Source organism: Trachymyrmex septentrionalis, unplaced genomic scaffold (assembly GCF_001594115.1).
Source record: "Trachymyrmex septentrionalis isolate Tsep2-gDNA-1 unplaced genomic scaffold, Tsep1.0 scaffold87, whole genome shotgun sequence".
NCBI lineage: Eukaryota > Metazoa > Arthropoda > Insecta > Hymenoptera > Formicidae > Trachymyrmex > Trachymyrmex septentrionalis.
The window spans coordinates 876156-887875 of record NW_017306059.1 but is presented as its reverse complement, the minus strand read 5'-3'; positions in this window follow the sequence as shown (position 1 = coordinate 887875).

The window sequence follows — 11720 nt, the reverse complement described above, 5'->3', positions numbered from 1 at the left end:
GATAATATTTGATGATTTATCATGCGGTCGCGTCGAGATTCAGCGAGAAGGAGAGGAGGGAGGGAGGGAGGGAGAGAGAGAGAGAGAGAGAGAGAGAGAGAGAGAGAGAGAGAGTCAGTCATTGCTCATTAAAGGTACACGCAACGCTAAATGACATCGATGGATGATAACGACTAAAAAAAAAAGTAAATAATGTCGCGAATGCATAGCCCTCCGCTTTGATTAAAAAATATAAACGAGCCCGTCCATGCCGCGGACCTGTGTCAATTTCTGTGGCGATTACACCGCCGGGAGATCTTCCCGATCGATTTTCGACAGTCATCGTCGCATCACGCTACAAAATCACGAGTTATTCCGTATTAAGTGTCCATTCTATGACCCTCGTCCTTCGTCCTTCGTTCACTCTCTCACTTTTCTCTCCTCTCTCTCTCTCTCTCTCTCTCTCTCTCTCTCTCTCTCTCTCTCCCCTCTCCCTCTCTCCCTATCTCTATCTCAGTTGCTCGCACATCTACCTTATTTGGATTGATTGCACCACAACGGCCATCAAGCGCCTGGTACGACTCCGTCACTTCCAAATCTTGACGGGACGAAGAAGTACATTGTACAACAGCCGCCAAAAAGAGGATCTTATCGTACAGTATCGTGTTTTCGGAGAAGGGGGCGTAACATTTCTCATGTGTTGTAATGCGCATCTCATACCACGGAGTTGCCCCATGACAAACTTCGAAATTTTCTATAATTATTTATAGCACCAATAATATTACAACACAAATATGCTGACGTGGCAACTGGGGTTCTCTTGTTATGCACGATAAAATCCGTAGATTATCTCACACGAGATATTAAATAGCTCCAAAAAGAATCGTAATTAAAAATTTTTCACTAAAAAAAGCATTTACATTTTCAGAAAAATTAGCTTTCTGCTGGAAACAAACCTCGATGTGTTAAGGCCGATGTATATCAAAGAGATACCATTTATGAAAACGTTTATGAAGTATAAAACGGATTTAAATACTATTATTTTCTGATTTTCTCCAAAACGCGCGAATAAAATTGTATGTGGAAATACATTATCTTCTATAATTTTTACTAATTATAATCTGCTTTCGTTAAACCTTCGATTACTTGAATTAATTTATATATGCAGCGCAATTTTCGTAGTATTATTTTAGTATTCAAAATATTACAAGTGTAATTCGAATTCACAAATACAAAAAAAAAAACGCAAAGATATAGAATAAACAATTTTTCAAAAAAACCAACTTTATAATGAAAACAATAAGTGACGCGGAAAGTCAATATTGAAGGATAAACGAACAATAAATATAAATGACTCCATAAATCAATCATCTGTCAGCAATAAAAAGCACTATAAAAACGTAATAAAAACTGGCTGCGTAAATTAATATGTTTTTTAAGTACGTAATAAATACATAAATACACGTTTAAGTTACAAATATATTATATCTGCAAATATCAATTTCAGCTTGTCGTCATTGTTACGTTATATAAGATAGAAAATTGTATTTCGGTTATAAATGTTGTTTTTTTTTGTGTGTGTGTGTGTGTGTGTGTGTGTGTGTGTGTGTGTGTGTGTGTTTGTCGACAGTAAGACCGGATGATTAGATGCAACGAAAACCGGATGAGCCACGTGGTAATGCCACAAAATTATATGTTATTATATATACAGATACGTAGCAACATAAGTAGGGTATCTATATGGTGCCTTAATAGAGATGAGTGACGACGCTTAATTAGTATTAACTTAAAAGATACCTCGTACTGCCCATATACGAGTGCGTTAACCGTAACCACTGACAATAAATGTCCCGAGGAATTTAGTTGTCAGAGATAAAGGATGCTAATGGCGCGAGCGCCCAACATTTATACAGGCAATGATATCAACCGAGTGTTCCGAGTGGTTTATTATTATGGCGCGTACGTATTGCACTTTCTGCCGGTAAAATGTACAGCGGCAGAAACAAAAAATAAAACAGCGAATTTTTACCGGCACTTTGCAGGTGTCATTCACTTACTGGAAAATTTATGAGCAGCTAACTAACAGCGCTCCAAAAATCAGACATGACGTTTAATTAAAAGTGCAAATATCACGTCCGATCGTCGGATATAAATTCTAGAAATCGCATGAGTATTGGCTATGATTTAGCCAATACTCATGCGATAACTAATGCAATTATACACAACGGGCACAGCGCGTCGCTGTGCTATTCGCTGTGATATATGTACACAGGGTGATTCATAAATGCATGTCTATATTTCAAGGAGTAAATCTACACCCTACAATTATATATATAATAAGTAAAAAAAACATCGTATAAATACCTTAGTTTTCGTGTTATGAAAGATTAAAGAAAATGTTTGATGTGTCCACACGTGCTTCAAAATGCACACTACTGTAATGTAACATCAATAGATATTGTTTGTTAAACATTAGATAAGATCAAAATGTAAGGCATGCAATAACGCATGATGTGGGCATTTTCTTTAATCATCCATAACTCGAAAAAGTATGTAGGATATATTCCATTCAATTGTTTTTACAATTGTACAGTTTTTTACTTATTTTCGTGTATGTAGATTTATTCTCTAAAATATTGATATGTGCATTTACAGGTCACCCTGTATGTAATCAATCTGCAAAAACAACATAATGGACACTTTCCCAATTTATTTACTGTATTAACGTTACTTTGCCAATATGTATCGATAATCAAATTATGTCGAAACGCCAGAAAATCGACGAAATGTTCACAAAGCAGTTGAATGTGCTACGAATGTTGAGTTAAAGTGTAATTTTGAGAGCATCGTGCACAAAGACTCGCATCGCATAGTGAAACGTGACGGCGACGTTTAATTCGCCAAAAAAGAAGATCTCTTGTCTGTCGTCTTTGGACGACGTATTCCAGTCAAGTATACTTCGAAAGGAATCGTCACGAAGAAGTATCACGTCAATTGAAGATAAAGAGAGGAAGGGGTGAACCGAAGGTGAAGGACCGACGGAATAGTCTGTGAATAAAACGGTCCATTTGCCAAGGGCTAAGGGTAAGGGCATGAACGAAGGGTAAATATGCAACAGCTCTCGTTCTTTACTGTGAAAGAGATAGGATGATAGAGAGAGAGAGAGAGAGAGAGAGAGAGAGAGAGAGAGAGAGAGAGAGAGAGAGAGAGAAGAGCGGAATTGTGGAACGTGGCGAAACTTATTTCCGAGGCTTATGGCTTCACCCGTGGTTGTATTATTGCATATAGGCAGCCTTATTCAAGGAATATTACCAACATATATAGATATTTTTCGAAATTACTCAGAACGTAATAAATTCCATTTCTATGAATCAAACACGGATCCTAATACGGATCTTTTATTGATTATATTTTTCATCTCTGAACCAAATTAGCGTAAGTTTAAAAACTTAGTCATTTTTTTTAAGTAATTTAATTCATTCTAATCATTATATAATATCTGTACTATATTATACTATATTTATTTGTGGAGTCAAAATTTAGAATTTTATTAAAAATAATATTAGAAAAATGATAGATATATTAAATTATAAATATAATATATGAAAGTATAATTGTAAACTTACATTTTCAATTTATATTTTCGTATATTGTGTATATATATATATTAAAATATAATATAAAGTTTTATTATATAATACTTTATATTATTCTAGTTATTACTTATGCGGTTTATGATCGACAATAGTTAACAATTACTAAATAGAAATCACGCGCGCACATTATCGTTAAGAAGCGGCAATTTATTACAAGTTGATATATTGATCGCATAAAATGAATAAGTATGTGACGAGAAGTATAGGTTACTGCGGGTCTCCGATTAAAGCTTTATTGATAATGCACATGTGGTGGAACAGAATTTCGATTTTAAATACAGATTAGATAAATGTAATATCGTACACGACGTGGACTTTTATATTTAGTTCAAATTTCAAATACAATTGTCATCTTTTTGAACGTAAACCTTAAGCGATTGATTTCAAACCGCTGATATTACTGGTCGATCGAATATTGAAACCGCTACTTTACTTTTGATCTGAAATTATATTAGCGACAAGCGTTCATGAAAAAAAAAAAAACCACCGCAACTCTCAAAAAACAACATCCGACATCGAGCATTGTACTGAACGATAAAAAACGTTTTTCTATGGCCGTTTGTATACAATCATATACAGGCTTGTTAGATATTTTTTTCCATAGAGAGGATGGGATTCGATTTCGTGCGAGTTGGAAATTCGTGAATTGTCCGCAATTTTAAACGAATCATGACATTCAATTTGTTTCGCTTATAAAAAGATGAAAATTTTTTTTATCGCAATATTTTTCAGCGAGCGTAAGCAGAGATTGGAGCTAAATTAAAGCAAAGTGAAAAATTAAACCGTTAAGAATTAAAGTTAACGTTCTAGCGCATGAGAATTCCGTTCGTTCTGTGTTTCTCACTGGAATAAAGCGAATCTCATGAAAAGCACGCGCGGAAGGAAATACTTCCTTAATCATTCTGGAAAAACCTGACCCGATAATGAAACAAAAGCTGGATGATATCTAGACCACCTCGACTGAGACACGTGTTTTTTTCACTTCCATCATATAATCACTAGATCGTTGCGAGAGAGAATATATTTTTTAAAAAATCGAAAAGAAAGAGAGAAATAATTTTTTAAAAATATATATATCCTTAATAAATATATAATGGTACAATTACTACTAAAATTAACATTAAATTCAAATATTTGTTGAACGTATTAACATTTCTAATAAGTCAAATTTGTTATCTGGTTTTAACATTCGTCTAATTAATTGTAATTTGTAATTTCTTTTATTATCTCATTTAATTTTATTATTTAATCCTTCAATTCTGCGCGTTGCAACTCACTTGCGATTTGTGTTGAGAAATTTAAACGAATTGAAAAGATTTTTCTGCATGTGCATTTTATAATATCGTAACAACTTGTACGTGTGAAAAGAAGAGATTATCATTCGCGGATCGAGCGCGCTTCTTTGCAGTTGCACTTTTCCAAGCGCCAAGAGTACCGCAGCCTCACAGAATTAGATCTATTGAGAAGACCGTCGACAGAGAGGCAGTCGGTGTATCCACTCGAGTAGAATCCCAGGGCAAGCCGAAAAGCCGGGTGGCGCGCTAGTCCCCTACAGCCCGTGTCTAATCCCTTCGTCTCGCCCGCTCACGGGGCATCTCCCATGAAGGCTTTCCTCTTGCCTGCTCATTCCACGTCGTAGGAACCGTCCTCCATCGGTCGCGGATCGTAGACCGTCTCGATCGGTCGACTTCGACGATTGCCAATTCCTTATACCAAGCGCTGAGAAATCACGCCGCCGACAAAAAGCAGCGCAGCTGCATGATTTCATTGACGATCCGTCGAAATGCTTAGACGCGTTCGGGCAACCAAAATCAACGCCGAAAATTATCGTTTGTATCCGTTCTTTAACAGAGAAGCTCTTTTTTTATCTCGAAAATCTCCCGAGCAACCTCACTTATCACGCTTGTTCGTTTCAAATTAATTCATTTCTAGCGCGATACTAATGCATGCAAAAAAATTAGCTCCAACTACACACGTTAAAGTCACGTTAAAATCTTTCTCTTATTTATAACCCCAGTACAGACATTTAATACATTTTATACACTTAAAAAAATATATTATTATTTATATAGTATTATCTTTATAATGTTTACACGAAATCATATTTGATTTAATAATCGAGTAAACGTTCCTTTTACTATTCTCTTCGCTAATTCTGGAAGCATCAACTTTATTAATTTTCCGCCAGCTTTTCATAACGTCCGATATAAAAGAGCGTATGGCATCTGGATAACGTTGTTCGTTTAAAACGATTCTTCCACCAAAATTTATTCCGCGGCACGTTTCCACGTTTTCTCTGATATCAACTGACGAGCTCTGTTACAAAATGACGTTCATCGGGGGAGCTCTCTCTCTCTCTCTCTCTCTCTCTCTCTCTCTCTCTCTCTCTTTAGCGTAATATTCTCCCTCGATGTACTTAACGGCGGTCCTTTATCTCCGATATCGCTAATGAGAAAAAGAAATGAGTCGAGCTGGAGCGCAAATGAATTTTGTCATCGGCACGATGCTGGCGCGCGATCGATAACCACCTGAGGGCAAGAGCAAACATCTTAGCACACACGGCCGTCGACTATCCAAGAGATACGCTGGGCAGGCGTGAAAAGTCCAAGTTTACGAGAGAAGACCGGATAATCGACTCACTGTCAAAAAATTCGAAGAGCAAACAAGAGACGCTTAAAGACCGCGCCGTCGCCGCTCGTGTTAGCACGAGTCGTACCTTTTGACCCTCTTCTCTCTTCGAGAGAGAGAGAGAGAGGAGGAGTGGCGTAAGATTTTACCTCTACAAAATATTTAGCCAACGCGCCACGGTTCCACGATATTTGCCCAGTTGAATTCTGAACGCACGCGAAGAGATATACCTTAGAGATATACCTAGCGAATCCACGACGAGCGCTTCCGCGTTGATGTGAACGAGGAGCGAGGAGTCGCCACGCCGAAAGATCGTCTGTGGGAAAACCGTAGAACGATTCGTCAGGGATAGCAGCTAACACGTGTTCCGGTCCGTGACCAATTTAACCGGATACTCCGGCGTACGGGCCGCCTTCTATGAACCACCCTCTACCAACTCCGCGCTGGTACGAACGAAGAAATGTCAGATGCACGCATGCATCTGGATCATTGTCGGCGAGATCTGTGGAGGAGGAGGAAATCGTTTCGAAATTCGTGCACCGTGACAGCGTTACGCCGGCCCGGCGGACTTATAGATCTCCGTTTCTATTCGTTCAGATGCACAGTCATTCAATCAATTCGTTCATTCAAATCGTTTCTCCATTGATGAAAGTATCGTTAATAATAAATATTAATTATCTCATACTAAAACTTTCATTGATTAATTAGACAGAGACACTTTAATAGAGTACAGAATGTAAGTTTTATATACAATATATATATATATATTCACTCCGTGGTGATTCATTGAGCGATTTTTCAATGTATTTTATTTCACGTACGAGAAGCTTCTCTTTAAATAACTTGTTTGAATAAAATGGCAACGAGTCTCATCACTGTATTGATTATTTAAAAATATTCTAAAAAGCATGCGATGACGTGTGCTACACAGCTTGTGCACGTGACATTTTATAGAAACATTGTACACGTGTTCTGTCTCCCGTCTACGATTCTCTGCTAATCTGTAAGTTTTTTTTTTTTAAATAAATTAAACTTTAAGTGCTACTGAAAAGCGTGACGGATCCCAAATTGGCTTGGATAGCCTTCGACTGATGTGCGAAAGTGTTAAAATAATCGCACGCATGAGTGATCGCAGAGCGTGAGAAGGAAACAGCTTCTGTGTACGCTCCGGAATTATTCTACAATAAGTATTCACCTCTTAGTAATGTCGGGTCATAACTTTGATTTCATGAACGCGTTCATGCGACTATTGCCGTCGCCGGCTTTGATTTAATAGAGGCTAATGGATAGGGGTGGCCCGCTGGTTGGGTGGTCCCGTCGCAGGACTTTGTTTAATTATGACGTATGACCTGCGACTCCGCCTTTCCTGCAATTCAACCAGGATCCGCGCCGAACGCTCGCTTCAAGAGAGAATTCTTTAAGAATATCGCTTTGTTCCTCTATCCTTGCGATCATAATTTCGACAAACATAATTTGTCAGTCAAGCGCCGCTGGGTTGGAAGAAAAAAAAAAGAAATACGGCGGGCAGTAAGAAAGGAGAAAAATGAAGAGGCGCAACACGCCACTTCCTTGTGTTCCTTTGTGTCATTGCCTGACATTTCAATGGATATCGAGAAAAGCAGCGCGGTCTTAAGGACATCACAAGACACGAATCACTCACGTTCTAGAACATATTTAGCCGTTTTCGTACGTTTAATTGTAACCGTCAGCTGACGCACCGACAGTAAATCGATTTGGCGGTTAAACACTCTGCGTCAAGACAATCACGCGCTTGTTTCCGCTGAAAACAGCAAGCCAAGTAATAGGTTAGTCATAGTACATTTATACAATGTAAAAGCCCCATCATCGATTAAATCATCGCAATGCCGGCGATTTTAGCATCGGACAATTCTGTTACAATCTCCTACGCTACGTCGTTGGAGCAGCAGTTCGTAAAGCGATAGAAAGCACCTTTGAAAGACGATGAAATGGATGAACTTTGTCGTTGCGCGCATTTCATGTTTCTAGATTTAAAAGAGGAATCATTTTATAAAATAATGATGTTACAGCAACAATTGCAAAGAAAGATTCGTTGAATGATATGAAGAGAAGTACTGTATATCAAACACAAAGATTAGACGTATTATTATTCTCCAAATATTTTTCAGGCAATGTACATCACATCATACGTTTGTAAATATCGTTAAATTAATTTGTTTATATGCCCCATAAATAGAATAAATATTATAAGGATTATTTTTTCACAATAACAAAAATAAATTCTAAAAATATTACATTCTACCATTACATCCATCCAATTAATAATTATTCAATTTAATCAGAGATGTGTATTATATCCCTTTCTCAATTATATATAACATAAAAGATATGAAAATTGAAACTAAAGCAGAAATCAATAGTTTATATGTCTATTTATTATAATTAATAGCATAGTAAAATATAAATTTTTCACACGTTATATAGTGGTACTATTTATTATCCAAATTATAATTTCTATGCTCACTATCTATCGTTAATAATATCTATCGTTAATAATATTGATAAATTTGAATTTAGCGAACCTCAAAATTTCAGGATAACAAATCTTTAAATTTGTCCATTTTTTAAATATTGACATTACTATAGCGGACGGGCAATCACTATAGTGGTTTTGAAACAGTCAATTTTGAGGTAAGGAAGTACAATGACTTATAATAAATCTTATTTAAGAAAAAGCTGTAAGATTTAAAAAAAACGTACCTTCCCTAAAGGTTAAAGTTACATGTAAATCGTTTGTCAAATTAAACTGATTATCTTATATGCACAACGACATAATACTTTAGATAAAATTTACAGACTTGGAAAGAAATGAATACTACCGACAGAAAATTAACCAAAGGTATCCGTTGACGAGACTACCATCGGAAATGTTGTAGAACGTCTAACGGTACATAGCGAAGCAAATCGCAGCCTGCTGTAGATACCTCAAAACCGTGACGATTAGGGTCCCCGGTGGCTTCAGGAAACGAGAAAAGCCGAAAAAGGAGCAAGCTGTTGTTCAAGAAAGTAAACATGCGTGACGGCCTTCGAGCTCGGCAATACCGCGTTCTAGCGACAAAGGCGAAGTGGTCACTTTTCGTAGTTTTTTTCAAATTGTCATAGAAAAATTCATAAAGGTGTCATCCCAAAAATTTAAGAAATCCAGTCCTGTATGGTTTTCAAAGGGGCTACGAGGCGAAATTCACAAAGCAAACAACCATCACTTTACCCGACGTAAATTAACACGATAAGCGAATTAATTTGTTGACGAGAGCGCGTGAGATCGGACGCAGATTCGCCGTTGGAACAAAGTGCAATCAATGTCGTCGCTGTTACGGAAGCGTGACGCCTCGCAGCTGGAGGAAGATAGGGATAATCGGGAGGCGTAAGAAAAAGGGCACGTCGAGGAACCGACGCGCGACGAAGGCGCGATCACGGAGGCCGAAAACGCAAGCCAGAATCGCCATTGCGCTCTCTGGGAAGTCTCGGCGAACTGCTTTCTCCGATTTGAGGAATGACAGCCACGACGCGATCCGCCTGACAAAAACCGTCTACGCCCGCTTAATACCACTAGCGCAGAAATGACGTTCCCAGAACGACGCCGTCGTGACTCAGACACGAGGCGTAGGTGGATCCAGTGCTCCACTGAACAGGAAAAAGCGAGAGAGAACGGATGAAATCTTAACCGGAATCTCTCTCTCTCTCTCTCTCTCTCTCGCTCTCTCTCTCTCTCTTTCTGGGTTCCCGACGCGCAACTTGATTGCGCCGAAAGAGCTAAAAAGAAGGTCGCCACGCTGCAATAAGCTGACATATTGTTCCGCTGAAAAATAAGTGAGATCTCGCAACGTTCAGTGTTTTATTAAAAAAAACTTCTGTCACTGGAAACCTTTGAATCTCTATATCTAAACAAATTTGCAGTTTATTACCAGAAAATGTACGCACAAAATATTCATAAAAAATCAACGCAAGGGATATTATTAAAATAAATAAATAAATAAATAAATAAATATATATATATATATATATATATATATATATTTATATGCAGAAAAGAAATAAAAGAAACCATTTTGCATGCAACGTTAAATGCAATTTAAAAATAACATTGGACATTGTAAACTATTTTAAGATGTGACACATCTCCTATAAAGTAATCGCGTAAATACGCGTGAAATAATAAAGATTTATCTAAGGAAATGAAAAATGCGGAGAGGAAGTGTTTTTGCAATGAAAACGTTCACCGTCCCTCAAAGCGATAATATCTCAGCGCTACCGTGCGCTTAATGATTTTTCCCTCATGTCCGTTCCTGCTGCTCGCGACGCGAATTCCGCAGCGTCTTATACGCCAACGGCCACAAGCAAGCTAGTAAAGAAGGTATCCTACGGACGAAGTAAAAACGCGTGACGTACCTGCGATATACCTATGCCGCAGGGGACCACCCGCACGCAACCTGCGTCACCTTCTTTACTTTGCCTCCCACCTTCTCCTCCCCTTTTCCACCAGCTCCTCTACAACCGAGCGAACGTTCCCTCGCCTCCCAGCCTCGGCCCACTGCCCCCTTTACCGCCCTGCGAATCAAAGCCGCACGGATTTATGAGTCGACCGGACTTTACAAATGGATACATACCCCTGCTCCTTTCCGGAGCGTGCTTGTCTGGCGATAGTGCCATTTGTTGACGCTCCGTCCGGCAAAAAAATCGCCGGGCGACATTGAATGACGCCCCTGTATAATTTCATGCAAAATGAGAAGCGTCTAGGCGTTAACACGTTACAACGAGTATCACCGAGTCTTTATTCCTTTTCTAAAATGAGTAAAAAAAAAAAGGGTACAAATAAATGAAACTATACGAATAAAGTCAAGTTTTGAAACGGGTGATTGCAAAAACGTCAATTAATTTAACAAAGCGTTTAATTTTCGAGTTTAAATTGTCTCTGCATTTCAATTGTCAAGTTAAAGTATTATGATTTATTGAAGTTCTCAAAATACATTTTCATTAACAGAATGAATTATTCCATATTTTTTTCCAAAATATTATGCTAATATCTCCTTTTTTTTTACTATATAATGGAAACATACGAGAAGATCTACAACATAACGTTTCTATATTGTTATGATAAACTATTTTTGAACGTGCCATCAGAAAATAAAACGATGTAAGATCGCTTTTCAATTAATTCCGATCGTTACAATTTCGTGGAGTTTAATTTCACGCCAGGCCAACAAATGTCCATGGCACAGCTGTTTTTGACAAATCCAGTAATCATATTTCATCCCCCGATACTCTCGGGGGCGGCCATCTACTGTGAGTATTCAACGTTTCCGAACGACAGAGATATATTTTTGCGCGGCAAATTTCAGCGACGATTTTTTTTTCAGCACAAACGCGGATTTACGCTTCAATCGCGATTTCTTTTTTTTTCCCTCTCTTTTTCTGCGT